The sequence below is a fragment of the Herpailurus yagouaroundi genome, unplaced genomic scaffold, assembly GCF_014898765.1.
Source record: "Herpailurus yagouaroundi ecotype Mexico unplaced genomic scaffold, PumYag 187, whole genome shotgun sequence".
NCBI classification, from domain to species: Eukaryota; Metazoa; Chordata; class Mammalia; order Carnivora; family Felidae; genus Herpailurus; species Herpailurus yagouaroundi.
In genome coordinates, this window is record NW_024412418.1 from 27,945,603 (window position 1) to 27,963,027 (window position 17,425).

General features: G+C 39.8%; 2 long non-coding RNA genes and 1 pseudogene across 5 annotated transcripts in view; 1 reads left to right on the forward strand and 2 right to left on the reverse strand.

The window, feature by feature from the left end:
* The window catches only part of LOC121043647 (uncharacterized), a 229,153-nt gene that overhangs the window by 205,105 nt on the left and 6,623 nt on the right, over positions 1–17,425 (reverse strand). The gene's annotated exons all lie outside the window — the stretch shown is intronic.
* LOC121043646 (uncharacterized) lies at positions 6,732–17,244 on the forward strand. Of its 3 annotated transcripts, none has more exons than XR_005796955.1 (4): positions 6,732–6,750; positions 7,854–7,898; positions 9,363–9,467; positions 16,820–17,244. It is a non-coding gene; the product is annotated as an uncharacterized LOC121043646 (long non-coding RNA). The 3 variants fall into 3 exon arrangements; XR_005796953.1 differs by having other exon boundaries at positions 6,733–6,843; XR_005796954.1 differs by lacking the exon at positions 6,732–6,750 and adding an exon at positions 6,752–6,770.
* On the reverse strand, positions 9,557–10,981 carry LOC121043643 (glyceraldehyde-3-phosphate dehydrogenase-like; annotated as a pseudogene).

A 17,425-nucleotide genomic window follows, 5' to 3' on the forward strand; every position in this document is an offset into this window, starting at 1 on the left:
TCCAGTATAGCCATTTAAGGCATGCCCTACCCAGATCTAAAGCTAAATAGGGGCGCCTGGGTAGCTCAGTCGGTTAAGCGTCCAACTTCAGCTCAGGTCCCAGGTTCTCCCAGTTCGTGGGTTTGAGCTCCTTGTCAGGCTCTGGGCTGACAGCTCAGAGCCTAGAGTCTGCTTCAGATTCTGTGTCTCCCTCTCTCTCTGTCCCTACCTCTCTCGTGCTCTGTCTCTGTCTCTTAAAAATGAATAAACATTAAAAATATATAAAGTTAAATACTCAACAATTATGAAGTGTGACTATAAATCATTCATTTCATCTTTGCTTTGATGATTACCTAAAAATTAATGTAAGATTCTTAAATTTGGGGTTGATTTTCCCCAACAGAGAATTAATTGCCAATGCAGATGAGTAACTTATTAATATGTCATCTTTAGATTCATAACATTTCCAAGAGGAATCATGAAGCTATCAGCACTTTTGGAAGATTTCTCCAGATAGAAATTAGGCCACAAGGGGTTTTTCTTCCCCTTTCTTAAGTTCACCCCTTGCGGGGAAAAGATCATTTAAATTTGGCTGTGAAAGCTGATCATCATTAGCAGAACAAGTCTTTTTTGTGTTGTTGATACTCGGTTCAGAAAACACTGAAGATCCAGCCTACCCTTCAGTGTAAAGATCTGCCTTTCAGGGTAATGGAGGCAAGGACTAAGGATCATATAACCTAGACTTCCCCAAACCAGAGCACAGATGACAAACCAAGAAGAGGGGGCTCCTACATTTTTCTCCAGGCTGAATGTATGTCACGAAAGGTAAGTCTGCTCATACACTTGAGGGATGCGAAAACGTTACGCTCTGTTAAATTAATTAAACAAGGAAGCCATGAGCCTGATGTGGCTCTCATGCCATGGCGGCCTATATAAGCAAACCAAAATCTAAACCGTAAATGCCTCAAGGTTACAAAGTCAAGACTCTAAGGACAACCAATCACAAACCGCCAACTAAGCTCTAAGCTATAACCAAACAAATGATTTCCTTTCTTTGCTTCTGCATTTTCTCTAGAAAAGTCTTTCCTCTTTGCTCCTGTGAGCTGGCAATCCTACTAACCACTTCCTAACCACTGTCCCATTTGAATTGATTCTTGCTCAAATGAAGTTTAAACAATTTTAATATGCCTCAGTTTCTTTTAACAACAGCATTATTTGGAGAGAGAGAGACAGACAGACAGAAAAAGAGAGGGAGAGGGAGAGAGAGAATGTGTGTGTGTGCGTGTGTGTGTGTGTGTCTGATGATCAATAGTTAAGACTGGGTTCTTTCTGATAAGAAATTGTGTTTACAGTCTTTTTCAAACATTTTGAATTATAATACAGGATTGATAAAAAATTAAACTATTTCAATTAAAAGAAAGAGACATTTTAGAAGGGCAAATAAACCCAAGTTGTTTGTTTTGGTCAACTTGACCATTTAAACTTTTAGAGATGTAGCTATAATAGCCAAATGTCTACTTGTAATATTTAATTTAATTTTTTTACACATCCACATTTGAAACCACATTACATAAACAATATATTAGTTTTAAAATGTTGTTTATTTCTGTCCCCACATTTCATTAGACAGTTTTATTCAACCTCTTTGCATGCATTTTTAACGTCACTGTCTTAATTGTTGCCAAAGCCACTTTTTGAGCAGTTTTTAAAGATATTAACTTTTCATTCCCATCTCAGTGCCTCGAAATACAGCCCTTTCTAAATTCTAGTTTGATCCTATTACATGTTACTGGAAATTTATCCAAAGCCTAAGTACTCTTTCACGTAACATTAGAAGTTGTTTGTTCTGTTCATTTGTGCTGTAAGTGTATATTAAAGATCTCCAAAATACAGCCACTTATTTATTCAATTGATCTTTAAAGTGATCTTTAAAAGACTTGCTTACAATGACTTTTAAAAGAGATAATTACTAAATTACTTTGTTTTGCCAATTCATATAGGGAACCTTGATAAGTATCCAAAGCTGGCATTCAAGTCCATTCCCAACCAGTACATTTTTCTGAAGAACTCTGTTTTTTCAAACTAAAGGGGTCTGAAATACAGAGACTTCATAAAGATTCTGGCATAAAGCAACTTACTCTTTTCTGAGGAATAATTTTTTTTTAATTCTTTTATCTTGGACTCAATTTAGGGATATATATATATATATATATATATATTTTAAGCTTATTCATTTTTCAGAGAGAGAAAAAGAGAGTGTGAGTGGGGGAGGGGCAGAGAGAGAGGGAGACACAGAATCTGAAGCAGGCTCCAGGCTCCAAGCTATCAGTACAGTGCCCGACGCAGGGCTCAAACTCAGGAGCCCAGCCGTGAGATCATGACCTGAGCCTAAGTTGGATTCTTAACCAACTGAGCCACCGGGGCGCCCCTCTGAGGAATAATTTTGAGGACAGATCTGGCTTTATATTGGGGCAGTCATGATAGGTGCAGAGCCCGCAAAGGTAAGGAGGCTGAAATGCAGACCAAATGTAAAACTACTTAGGAGAAAGTTTAACTGAATGGCAGCAAGGTTCATGGCATAAGACATGAAGGTGTGCTATAGAAAAGAAAAAAAAACTGTTCTTGACAGGTTGGAAAAAGTTGAATCTAAAAAGATGTAACTTACTATATGGACAAACTTAAAGTCTATAACCTAGATTTCACAATATAATTGCCTAGGTACAGAAAAAAAAGAAAATCTGTTATAAACTCAGTACAGACAGGCAGAAAGATAGACAATTTCTCACAAACTTTGGAGGCTAGGTTTAAGACCATTTAGCGCAATTTGCAGGTCGTAGTGCCAAAGAAAAATGCAGGGCTGCTTAAAAATTAAGCGTTTTAAGACAGCAAGAACAGAGCATTAATCTTTTGAAGCATGACTCCCTGGGTGACTGCATAGACCCTGCAACCGTGAAGTTGGCCCTGCACTGGCTATTATTTTAAAGAGGACTTATTCAGAGAGGACTCCTATCTACCTGCTCAGCACAAAAACTTCAGCACAAGCACAGAGCCTGGAACAAAAGAGCACTCAGTGGGTACAGATATCTGTTGAATGAAAGAACGGTCCAGAAGAAAGAGTGGTGAGCCTGTACACATCTCCTTACTAAATAAAAAATAGCACTCTGTCATCAAAAGAGAACAGACTTTAATCGTAAGACATATTTTCAGTATTTAAAGAATATTATGACTTGAAGAGGATCTACTCCCTCAAACTTGATTTTAAAAAATAAAGTCATTAGAAAACCCTAAATACCCAAATTAGGCAAAGTTCTTCCATTGACTTTGTAAAACAGTTTCACATCAAAAGGTAAACAGTTGCATTGAAATCAAAGTAAATAATTAAAGTTTCTTAATGCCCCAAAATAGATTCCATGACCCACTGTAAACCCAGAAAATGAACAAAACCGAAAATCTGTGAATAATGGTACAAATTAAATCAATGTTGATATTCTATCTATATCTCTGCACAAGTTGTTTCATTTATGTGGAAAAGCCTACAAGTTAACTCTTTAAGAACTTGCTCTGGTTTTGTACAAATTTACAAAAATAAAACCTAATTATGGAAACATCAAACAAACAGGATGAGCTGTTTTTTAAGATGTGAATGAAATATTTACATCTTTCCATAAATTCTGTTTTATGGAAACACTATAACAGTGAATCTGACTTGCATTAAAGAAACTGCATTTAAAATCTAAAACAAAAATCAGCAAATGTTCTTTCGGATGAAAATGAGGAAAATAATTGGAACGTGAAAAAATTGTGATTTAAATATGGATACCCAGGGTTGTCAGTTTGTGACATAATTAATATGTCATGCTTGAAGTAATATAAAATAATACTTAGTTATTCAGAAATAACTACTATCTTTAATATAGAATCTTCCATTATGAATGGCACACTAAAAAAGAGGGTCTGGTCCCACAAGTAAATAAGTTGGAGAAACATTGTATACTATACCTTCGTATGGTATATTCATAATTACTTCAGCATATTACCAGTTCTGAGTGGCCCTGCAGTAAAGTTAGGTGTTTACCTTTGTTTAACCTTTGTTAGAATGTCCCAAACTTATTTGAACTTGGTACCTATTTTTATGTAAGGGGAAAGGGTGGCTTATTTACTTGTTTTATTTTTCACATAAAATTACAAACACTTTGAAACGGTAGTTTCTGGAGTTTACTTTGAGAATTGTAGCTCTATACCGATCAAACATGAACAAACAGGAATATTGACTGTGCTTGCATTTAGTATTCAGGAGTTTTCATAATTTATTTTACAGTTACATTTTATCCATTTCTGCAAAGGTAATGTTTATGCAAATGTACTGCCTGAACTTGGGAAGTTGATGCTCTTGCCCTTCTGGCTCTGCCTTATACCACACTTTGACTTTTGTGTCTGGTGCAGGACATTGGCTGACTGTAGTGTAATACAAGTTATCAACCTGGATAATGGGGAGGCTTGAAACTGTTCTCGAAGATGTATAATCCAAGGACTGCAGGTGATGTGGGGCACGATGGTCGCTGTGCCACATTAACCTGTTGTCTTTCGGCTCCAAACCTGCCCTTCCACATCCTACCTTGTAAATAAAGCCTGGGCTGGGACTCTGCATATTTTATTTCTCTTTAGAAATAAAAAGTTGGAGATCGGGCCAGCTGGAGTCCTGGTAGGTTTAGCCAATCAGGGGGTGAGGATGCTGGAGGGAGATAGGAAGGTGAGTGGAGTGGAGAAGGATCTCACTTGTGCCTGTTTTCTTGCCCTCAGTTGTCACCCCAGCAGTGACACTTCACCTGGCAGTAGCCTTTGTCTCCAGCAACAGTTGTTTCCAGTTTCTATCTTTTCTATACAATCAGAGTTGGTCTTACAGCACCTGCCAGATAGTGGCTCCTAAGAGATCTCTGATCCCCAGCTCTGAAGGATCTCCCCGCCAAACCAACATCCAGGGGTACCAGTTCAGCCTGTCGATATTCCCCTCCTCAGAGGTCTGATTCCCAATTTGTGGGCTCCCTCCTCAAAGCCTGTAGAGTCTGACAACCTCAGCCTCTTCGCCAACCTTATCATCATGTAGAGGAGAATGAGTTTATTTTATGAGGCCCACGAGGACAGAACTAGAAATAGTGGATTGAAGTAAGAGGTTACAATAATTAGAGGCGCCAAAAACCTGAAGGGACTGCACTGAATTCCCTATCCATTAATCACAAGGATTTGCCACAAAATTAACACATTAACGGAACATGTGTCCTTATTACTACTCCCAACACACTGTTTTACTTTTTTATTGTTGCTAGTTTGTCGACTTTCCTTGAGGGCAGCGAATGAGTTTATTTATCTTTGTATTCCCAGGACCTAGTGAGATCTGTAATAGTAAGTACCCAAAACATATGTTCTTGAGGCAACATGGCATATTAGAAAAATCACAGGATTTCCAATCAGTTTCTGGAGCGTGACCATGAGCAAGATCACGCAATTTTTCTAAATTGTATTCTTCCCAGAGAGGAGAGTTGCAGGAAGGAAGTGGCCAATGGTTTTCAGCACCCTGGGTGAGTAAGATTATTTAATTTTCCCAAGCCTAACTCTTCCAAGAGAAATCTCTGCAGCTTCTAACGCGAAGCAAATGTCATGTAATAGAAAATGCCCACTGGATTCCGTAGGAAGATCACCAGAGACCTACTTTGAAACAAGTACCAATGGGGGTTGAAGGTTGCAGTAAGCCAAATATTGCATCAGACGTAAAGAAGAGGGACGGGAATCCGATCTCATCCAGCAGCTTTTAGGATTATTTATTGTAAATAGAGGGGATGGGCAATAGTTACAATTAGCTGTTGTTCAAAGGGCTTTGGTTTATTACCTTAAATAGGGGATGAGTTGAGCCTCTTGCATTTAATTGTTTAAAGAAAACAGGCAAGATACAGATGTTAGCAAGGGGAGGGAATAATCTAGAGCAAGGTCTCTGAGGAGGCTTCTAAGATGAAAATGGCATGGGAACAAAAATGAACAGACTTGTTCGAGACAAAAACAGAAGGGCAACAACTTTTTCAATTTAATGGGGTTACAGGGAAAAAAGAATAATGTGGATACAGACAATGTCATAGACTTACAGGTGGGAAGGAATTGAGGTAGCCCCAGTCTGGGCTTTTAAAAGCAATTGGCGGCCCAGCACCATGATCAAACAGCACAGGTCCCGTTAGCAGACTCCGTGTATTTAAGTCCCAGTGCCTAACCTCGGGCAAGTTGTTTAACCTACTAATGCCTTCTTTTCCCAGATGACAATCACCATGCTCTTGTTCTCTCGGGTTGTTGCAAGAAGTTGATGATTTAAATATATATGCACTCATCTTACAGTGCTGAGCATAAGCTCTACTGAAGCTTTAGCCACTCTCAGTGTGTGAAGCAAGAGTTGTCCTACTTCTGCTGAAAGTGTCTGGAGGACAGTGGGCTCAGAGATTTCAACAGAGGAGAGACAGTTTGAAGGAACACTGCCGAGTGAAAAAAAGAAAAAGCAAGGCAAACATAAAAGAGGTGGGAAGCAGTGGTGAAGACCCAGTTTAAGTTGGAGATGATGTCTAGGCAATTGTGACAATTCTCAAATTTCCCCCTCTTTAGCCCGGTGATTGACAGGGATGAGGCTGATAGCTGGATAGACCCAAACGGAAGTCATGACGAAAGAACAACCAGGAGATGGCACTGAGAACCCCATGACAGGCCGAAGTGAAGGACCATGGAACTAAGTTAGAGGTCCACAGAAAGAGGGCAGAGTTGAGGACTAAACTCTGTTTATTGTATCATGTGCTTGTCTGAGCAAGAGTACTGGCAGAACAGGCAATTGTGGTAACCCAGCAGCCCTGATCCCACAGTGGCACTGGGGGGTGGGGGGAGGGGGCCGCAGGGGAGGACAAAGAGAATTGTGACGCGGCCGGGCGGGGCTCGGGGGTGTCGCGTGGTGTACCCCTCAGTGACTTGGTCCTGGTCAGGACCAGGGGCGCTTGCCGAGCGGGGGATGCTCCAAGGCTCAGCAGCATGTGTCTGTGCTGTAGGGCGGACGAAGCCATCCAAGTGAACCCCCTGAGTTCTCCAACACCCCAAACCCAACTTGTCTGCCCCTTTCCCGGGCCATGTGCCTGGGACACTTGAGATTACTGATCACTGGCGATTACGGCCAGTGTGGGCGCTTTGGTGCTGGGGGCTGAGAATCCCGGGTGAGGTAGACAGGCTAGATCCTGAGCCGGTTCCTGAAGGAGGAAAAGGCTCCCTTTGTGCCCACTAGAAACCAGGCACCCTCAGTCGTTTGTCCCGGAGGTGGGATGGGGCTTACAGAAGTGGGGGTGGGGCAGAATAAGTTTCTCAATATTGAGATGGGGAGGAGATTGCTTTTGGGTCTTTGGGCTAAACAACTGGAGCAAAATGAGGGGAGCGGAAGGTATTTAAAGCACAATTTAGAAATTAGTGGAAGGTGTGGGAACCCCAGAAAGTAAAGCCAAGCTTCCTGTGTCTCAGAAAACCATACTACTTGCTGGGGTTCCTTAATCATCCTGAGGACCAGCAGAAACATAATTTTCTGATTGCTCATACCTGTCTTTCCTTCCATGATAAATCGCAGTATGCTACGGGGTCTTTGTAATATGATTCAGAGCGGACTCTTTTTTCTCGTGATATTATTGCCATCTTCCACTCTGATTTTCACCTTCATGTTCTTATTCTGATCCTGCCTTTTGCAAATTGAGATAATAAGCATATATTACATAAATAAAAAGCAGTAGCATAGGCTTCCCATTATAATAACTGAATAGTTGTTTGCTCATGATTTTTATGGTTTTGTTTTAATTTTACATATTATGTAGGAAGGGCCAAGACAGCAACACCCTTCAGATGTCACCGCACGGCAGGTAATGTTTAAATAAATAACTCTGGGGACATTTGGGTGGCTCGGTTTGTTGAGTGTCCAGCTTCAGCTCAGGTCATGCTCTCATGGTTCCTGAGATGGAGCCCCACAGCAGGTTCACTGCTGTCAGTGCAGAGCCCGCTTTCAGATCCTCTGTCTCCCTCTCCCTCTGTGCCTTCCCCACTCATGCTGTCACTCTGAAAAATAAAAAATAAATAATTCTGGGTACTTCAAGATTGCGACTTTATCTTGTTCCTTTACATGCAGGGGTCTCTAATATGATAGAACTTTTACTAGCTAGATACTTCTGGGTTTTCTTTCACAGGACTGTGACTACTATTAGAGTGAGTCTTCATGAGAATAACCTAAATGCTTTGTATTCTTGGTTTTTTTAACATAATAGGAATAGAATGGCTGGATAATAGGACAAGACAATGTTTATTGTTATAAAGTAATACCGCGTAGGTTTCAAAGCAATTATACCAATTGCACTCCCACTGGAAGTGGATAAAGTTTTTATTATGCATGTACTCTGCATCCTAATACTCTTCCTCATCTTCAAAGTGTTCTAGTTGGATCCCTTAAGGTCTCTGTTACTTAAAGATGGCATAAAATGGGAACATAAAAATTTCTGCTTGGCATATGCAGTGTTTAAGGTAACTAAAGAATGTGCATAAATTTTGTTTTCTTATTTCTATAAAGGAAATTCCTTTGGGGGTTTTAATGACATTATTTTCATTTTATTGTTTTGAAGTTTTTGTTTGTTTGTTTGTTTTGAGAGAAAGAGAGAGACAGACAGAAGCAGAGAGAGAGGGTGAGAGAGAATCCTAAGAGTTGGGCACTTAACCCAACTGACTGAACCAACCTGACTGAACCAGCCCCATGTCCCAAATGAACATCACTTCAAAATAAAAGTAAACACACACACACACACACACACACACACACACACACACACACACATATGAGTCTGGGGTCCCATAGTTGGTGAAATGAATATCGAGAGTAAATAGTCTCGGGCCCCTGGGTGACTCAGTCGGTGAGCACTCGACTCTTGATTTCGGTTCAGGTCATGATCTCACAGTTTGTGAGAGAGAGCTCCACGTGAGGCTCCATGCTGACAGAGCAGGGCCTGCTTGGGATTTTCTCTCTCTCTCTCTCTCTCTCTCTCTCTGCCCCTCCTCCATTCTTCCTCTCAAAATAAATAAACTTAAAAAAGAGAGAGAGAAAGAGAGAGAGAGAGAGAGAGAGAGACGAAACAGGCTCATTTGAAAACTCTAGGGATGCCCTAGGGTGTTTTCTTCATCTAGGAACCACACATTTGAAAAATGATTTTTTTCCTACTTTTACATAGCTATGTACTGGTTGTATTTATATTTTTTACTGACATTAAAAATATACAATCAGCATGTTAACTTTTTGTTATAAAAAGTATTATTTGTTTTCCTTCCTTTTAATTTTCCAAAAGTTCAGAGATAAACATATTGAGAATATGCAAAACCTAAGGAAACAGAAGAGGAAACTTAGTAAACGGTTTACAAGACCTGCTCCTATTCCAGAACCAGGACTCCTAGTAAGTACAACATAGAGACTTCACTGAAATCAACAGCTCCTTAAATGCAAAACACATCCTTATTTTTAATTTATGCAGTACTCTAAATTTTGTGTTTCCCCTTTCCTTTGAGAAATGTGTAATAGTAGTCCGGGAAGTCACCTTAAAACTCCTCTAATCAAATTCTCATCTATTATTTAAATCAATCTCTCTCTCTCTCTCTCTCTCTCTAGCTGGGTAAAGTGTACTTTATTGATGGTACATGACAAGGTAGGGCTCTTTAAGCCCCTCTCCTTCAGGGGCTCTACGATGGATTTCAGCCCAGATTTTCAGTGTGTTGGCGGATGAGTTGGCAAGGACTCCCCGGCAGCTGAGGGCTTCTCTCTTACTCTTGTCCTCTCCCTGGGTCTGGGGGTTCTCATTCTTTGGAGGACATGTGGACCATAAGGTCTACCACCCAGATGCTGTAGCTGAATTCATTGTTGTACCAGGAAATGAGCTTTACAAAGGGGTCCCTGAGAGCAATGCCAGCCCCAGCATCAAAGGTGGAAGAGTGGCTGTCACTATTAAAGTTGCAGGAGACAACCAGGTCAGTGTAGCCCACCTTCTTGATGTCATCATATTTGACAGCTTTCCCCAGGGAGATCAGATTCATGACTGACACACTGGGAGTGTGGACATGGATCATGCCAGTGAGCTTCCCATTCAGCTCAAGGATGACCTTGCACACAGTCTTGGTGATGCCAATAGAAGCTCCTCAGCCATCATGCCACAGCTTCCCAGAGGTCCAAGGTCTTTTGGATGGCAGTTATGACATGGACTGTGGTCATAAGTCCCTCCATGACATGAAAGTTGTCATGGATGACATTGGCCCAAGGGGCCCAGCAGTTGGTGATGCAGGAGGCATTGCCAATAACCTTGAAGCAGTTGTCATACTTCTCATGGTTCACACCCATCATAAACATGGAGGCATTAGCAGAAGAGACAGATATGATGACCTTCTTGGCTCCACCCTTCAAGCACGCCCCAGCCTTCTCCATGGTAGTGAAGACACCAGTGAACTCCACAACATATTCAGCAAGAGCATCACCCCATTTGATGTTGGTGGGATCTTGCTCCTGCAAGATGGAGATGGGCTTTCCATCAATAACACATTTCAGTTCTCAGCCTTGACTGTGCCATTGCATTTGCCAGGGTAGAATCATCATACTGGAACATGTAGGACATGTAGTTGAGATCAATGAAGCAGTAATAGATGGTGATGATATCTGTTTTTTCAGAGTTAAAAGCAGCGCTGATGACCAGGAACCCATTATGTCCAAATACATTTATTTTAACCTTCACCATTATATCTCAGGGACCTAGCTGGCACTTCACAAAAAGAAGTGGCTCTCTGTCCAATGGAGAGAAGTAGAGAGCCTATTTAAATCTCCTTTGCAGATTATCTCCTGGAGATGATGGGGTTTACTGAAAAGACTAAAATCTTATATACCACATCACTCTGGTTTTCAGTTTTTGCTTTACCATATACGATCTTGACTTCCCCAAATCATTACTTAAATCTTTTGGATTGTATTATTTAGAAAATAAATTACAAAATCTTCTGCCAAATAGTTATTCAGCCTAGGCTTGATCACTTGCAACATCAGAACAATCTACACCAATTACAGCTCATTCCATTTTTGCATATATTTGATGTGGATTTATTTATTTATTTATTTATTTACTTATTTACTTACTTATTTATATATTTTTTTAGCTTTTTTTAAGTTTACTTTACTTATTTTGAGAGAGAGAGAATGGGAGGGGCAGAGAGAGAGGGAGAGAGAATTCCAAGTAGGCTCCACACTGTCAGCATGGAGCCTGGTGTGGAGCGCAAACCCACAAGATCAGGACCTGAGCTGAAATCAAGAGTTGGATGCTTAACTGACTGAGCCCCTATTCTTGACAAGAATTCAAAAGTGCTTCCACATAACATGTCATAATGCCTCCATGAGCCTTTTACATGTAGTATTAATTATATTTCTTGTACCCAGACATGAATCCGATTGCCCTCCATTTTAAAGCCCTTCAGATACTTGAGGACAACTGTTACCTTCCTTCATATTTAGGCTTTTTTTTAAGGTGAAAATCCCCATTTTCCTCATACATTCCTCTTTCAACTTAGTAGTGAGCCCTGGCCTTATTCAGGCAATCTCCAGGATTAGGATTATATTATATTTTATTATAGAAAAATTTGGGAAAAATTTTATTTCCAATAATTATGATTTTTTTCCTGTTGGTTTTCTTTTTGAAAGAAAATATTTTACAAGCACAACTAATGAATAATTATGTAAAATAGGAATTGCTAACTTTAGCTCTTTATAACAGAAACTCAACTTCAGTGGTTTAATCATATTAGAGTATATGTTGTCTCCAAAGAAGAACTCCTGACCTAGGCAGTCTACAACTGACATGCTGGCTCCAAAAATCACCAAAGAAGTCCCAGGTTCCCTCTGTCTTTATGATCCTTCAAACTTCTCATATGCTTTTTATTCTCATGGTCTCAAAAAGGCTTCCACAATGGTAGACACAGTGTCTACATTCCAAGAGAAAAAAATTATAGGACAGAGGACAAAAAGCTCATACCAGCAGTTGAGTCAACTATAATAAATTTTATCAATAAAATGAAATTACTAAATTCTAAAATAGAAAGCACCAGGCCCAGATAGGTTCCCTGGTGAACTCTACCAGACATTTAAAAGGGAAATTACACAAGTTCTCTACAATCTCTTGCAGAAAATAGAAGCACAGAGAAAACTTCCTCACTTATTATGAGAGGCCAGCATTACTTACTCTAATACCTAAACCAAAGACATTACAAGAAAAGAAATGACAGACTACTGTCTCTCAAAGCACAGATACAAAAATCTTCAATAAAATATTAACAACTTATATATATTGTTGGATTTAATTTGTTTTTATAGTTTTTAATTGTCCCACAGTTCTTAGGTATTCTATTCCCTTTTTTCCCCTCTCATCCTTTTTTCTTTTTTCTTTTAGTTTGGATAGGTTTTTTTGACATAGTGTCAAGCTCCAATTCTTTTCTCTACTGTGTCAGTCTACTGATGTGAGCCCATCAATGGCATTCTTAACGTATGCCAGTGTTTTAGATTTATAGCATTGGCTTTTAATTCTCTCTTAGAATTTTCTTTTTTTTTTCTTTACATTACTCATCTGTTTTTGCATCTTGTCCATTTTGCCAGTAGAGTCCTTAGTGTATTGATCATTTTTATTTCATTTTTAAATTCTTTTTAATGTTTTTTTTTAATTTTTTTTCAACGTTTATTTATTTTTGGGACAGAGAGAGACAGAGCATGAACAGGGGAGGGGCAGAGAGAGAGGGAGACACAGAATCGGAAACAGGCTCCAGGCTCTGAGCCATCAGCCCAGAGCCTGACGCGGGGCTCGAACTCACGGAGTGCGAGATCGTGACCTGGCTGAAGTCGGACGCTTAACCGACTGCGCCACCCAGGCGCCCCTTAATGTTTATTTTTGAGAGACAGCAAGTGGAGGAGGGGAAGAGAGAGGGGGAGAGAATCCCAAGCAGGCTACGCTGTTACAGAGCCCGATGTGGGCTCACATGAACTGTGAGATCATGACTTAAGCTGAAGTCAAGAGTTGGATGCTTAACTGAGCCACTCAGGCACCCCTGGTCATAATTATTTTAAATTCCCAACCTGATCATTCCAAAATCTCTACCATATCTGAGTCTGGATCTGATGCTTGCTTTATCTCTTCAGGCTGTTTTTTGTTTGTTTTTGTTTTTAATTTTTAGCATGCCTTATATTTTGTTGTTGTTGTTAAGGGCCAGACATGATACATTTAGTGTGAGATTTTGTGTTTATCTGGCTAGGATTTAGGCTATGTTTTCTGTGTGCTGTACCTGCAGTGTCAGAGGTGAAAATTTACTCTGGTGTCCTTATTTTTGTGTCTCCTCTTGTATTCGAGTTCCCCTGAAGACTCTTTCTAAGCAGGAACTGAGGCTTGCAGCACTTTACGTTGGACTTTTCTGATACTGTATAGGAGTCTTACTAATGTGGTGGTAAACTGTGGGGGAAAGAGAAGCCTATTATGGCCTATGATTAGGTCTCAGGCTTTTAGTGAGTCTGTGTCCTTAGAACTACTGAGCTACATTTACCCTTAAGTGAAACAGGGAGTCTATAGGGAACTGGAGTTGGGTATTTCTCTCTGCCATGTAGAAGAGTCTGGATTCAGCTATTCCCCTTCCCCAGGTCAGTGAGGGTTTAATAAAGCCCAAATTGTTTAGGTTCTGATAAAATAGTTTCCCTTGAGGGCCCTATTAAGGAGAAGAGAGAGCCCTGGAAAATTTCAAAATAGTTGCTTTTCCCCTCCTACTGCTGGATGCGAAAGGAGGTTTTCCCCTGATTATCACAGTAAGACCTGGTGGGGCTCCTGGAGGTAAAACTCAAGGAAATATGGGGGCTTCCCTAAGACTGGACCCCCACCCTGAGTTTTTAACTTTGAAGCTTATCCATACTGAGGTGCAGCAATTCGTCCATTAAAGTTTGAGTGTTCCTATTGGGACAGTGTTGGCTCCAGCAGCATCATTGGTCTCTCCAGGTTCCAGGACAGCAGTGTGTCCCATGACCTCAATTCTCTGATGGATGTAGAAGAGTTGTTGATTTTTTTTTTCTTTTTAAATTTTTTTTTCAACGTTTATTTATTTTTGGGACAGAGAGAGACAGAGCATGAATGGGGGAGGGGCAGAGAGAGAGGGAGACACAGAATCGGAAACAGGCTCCAGGCTCTGAGCCATCAGCCCAGAGCCTGACGCGGGGCTCGAACTCACGGACCGCGAGATCGTGACCTGGCTGAAGTCGGACGCTTAACCGACTGCGCCACCCAGGCGCCCCTAGAGTTGTTGATTTTCAGTTGGTTCAACTTTTTTCTAATGAGGATGGGACTGATGATTTCCAAGTTCTTTTACATGTCAGTCTGGAAACCCCCACTTATATTTCTTTTGTCCAAATGGAGTCACTGGCCACCCCTAGCTGCAAGTATGTTTAGAGTGGTGAAAAATTCAACTGGCTTCTTTGCTGCTCTGAAGAGAATCAAGACTCCATTAGTGTGGAAGAAAGTGCCTTCCTTTTTCAGGCTGTGATGGTCTTCGTTCTAAAATTCACCCTCCTCTTTAGTTTTGGACTAACTACAAATTATTAGTAACAGTTTAACCCTTCAGCATCCCCTGCCCCTTGATTTGTCTTTGCACAGTCAAAGGAGCTTTCGGTTTGCCACCTACAAATCCAGGATCCTCAACCTTACAGAGTCACTGCACTGTCTTAAATATCCACACAGCTCTTTCCTTGCTGATAGGCTAGTGTTTGTAATACCGCCACATAATCATGGCATCTTAGATATGCATTGAAATATGCTCGCACAACATTTTTTACATCGGAACAGTTATGCCTTGGGAAAGTATAATAATAAGGGATGTGAGGGAGAAGGCAGCAGTGATTCTTGCAACCACCTTTCTAGAGGGTATGGCAATTGCCACTACTTCTGAGCCTTTTAACTTTTAATTTATGTACACACATTAGTTTGGTTAATTTTTCCAACCTCATTGCCAGTTCAGATATCTCCTGCCAGGAATCTTCTCTCCTTGTGACTTGCCCCTCAACAACACACCGTTTAGGATTTCTCCATTAAAAAACTCCTTTTTTTTCCTTGAGCTGCCAGATTTATTTTATAGAAGCATCTACAAAATTGTTCTATATCAATTATCCAACCAACTTACTTGAGCTTTCAGAGACAACTAAAATGTCTCCAAGTAAATAAAAATATAGAATATAAAATGTATGACATATGAGAAGCCTGAGTTCAATCTAGTACTTATTCTCCTTACTACATGGATTCTGGAATTGTCTTCAAAGAATCTAGATATTTTCCTTCGGCAGTATTAGGTAGTCATGAGAGTTCTTATATCCTGTAACAGAGACAATGCACCCTTCTACCAAGAAAGAACATCAGGGCCCTCAAAGCCCCAAAGTACACCCTAGGCTAAAGGGCCTCTCCCCACTCCCCACAGGGTAGTAATAGCAGGGAGGTACTGTGAAAACCCTGTTCTAGTGTTTCTTCTATATGTTGACCAAGAGGTTTACTGTATCATATTAAGGCTTGAACTCTCAGTGCTTCTCAAATGTGGTCAGGCCCAATTTTGTCTGATTTGGTTTGGTTTTGTCTAATTTCAAATCCTTGTGGACACGTGATCATTTTGTAACACATGGTCAAAATGTCACAGCATTTTCAAATTGTTTCAAGTGAACGTAAATGTTTACTCTCAATTTGTCTAACTGATCTTGTTGCAAAGCTGTAATGATGATAAGCACGCAAACCAGACCACACAGGGTAACACGGCACTCAACTGTACTGATCCTTGCACTTTTTCTTCTCTTACATCTTCTGCAAATTGCCGGGTTGTCAACAGCATCCCTACTAATACCCTCTCCTCTTTTTCTTTATTCTTAAATTGACCTTTGGCTTCAGGAAAATATATAACAACAGTATTTGTACAACTTAAATGGTTTGGGATGAAAATAAAAACCTGAGTCCATACAGGTAAGTATTTTCAACATATGGGGTGTGCCCAGGCGAAGAGAGGATATGCCTGATAAGGCTAGAGCACCTAGATGTAAAAAGTTTGAAAGGTGTTTTTGTTTTTGGTTTTTGTCTGTCTAAAGTCTCTATAACAAAATTATCTCTTAATTATATCAATCCTAATCATAATCATGGATATTAAAATAATCCTGAAATAGTATTTGATGGTTAAATTCCTGCCAATACTGGTATATGAACTCTTTCTATTTTCATTTATTTGTCCCTGTTGTTCACTGTAAGTCATTTCAAGACTTAAACCACTCTCAACAGATACCTATAATATGCTTTTGCAACCACAAGCCATAAGACTGGAAAAGAAAAAAGAAAACCCCTATGCTTAACATCTCCATCATATCCATTATGTTTAGAAACGACTTTAACCCTTCCTCCAAACTGTTATTTTTCATTTCTACAAATTCTTCCTGTTTATAGTTAGTGTTGGTTACCTGACTCATAGGGGAAAAAAATCTTTATATCATATTCATTCCCTGTAATGAGTTATTTGATAATAGTGCCTTTCATATTTGGTTATTATCTGAATGTGACATTGCTATAATTTAGAATAGCATTTCCAGTTCTTTATAAAATTCTTTTTGTATAAGAAAGTATACTCCCTCTCGAGGCCTTTCCCAAATAATTTATAGCTTTATATAAAATTTTCTTTGTATACATTTTAATTGAATCTATTTTTCTTTATGTATTTTAATTTCTTCTAGTGGTCATAAAGCTGGAATCTGTACAGAAGAAATCATGCCAGACCATAACATGCAGATTTATAACATCAAGTGGCATCTCATAATTTGACTTCATTTGAAAAATAAAGGCAATACTCTGTCATTTCAGCAAAATAAATGCAGTGCAACCATGTAACATCCAAACCACAGGGTCTAGAATTTTATTAAATCCCATAATTCATTATCACCATTTTTTTTCCTGTGGTAAATTTGGGATTTTCTGCTTTTTCAACGAAAAATAAAATATACAGGTCCTTAAAAATTATATACTCCTGTTTAAATTTTTGCATGGAAATATATCACCTATCTAAAGATTTAGAATTATGCTTTAACAAAGGGGGAAAAGATATTTTCCCTGCTGTATATTTATAACGACTTTTGTTTAAATAAAATGTTTAAAATCTTTACACAGTCCCTAAGTTTATTTATTTTGAGAAAGAGAGAGTAGAGGAGGGGTAGAGAGAGGAGAGAGAGGCTCCCAACCAGACTGCACACTGCGAGGGCAGATCCCGATGTGGGGCCTGAACCCATGAACTGTGAGATCATGACCTGAGCTGAAACCAAGAGTTGGATGCTTAACTGACTGAG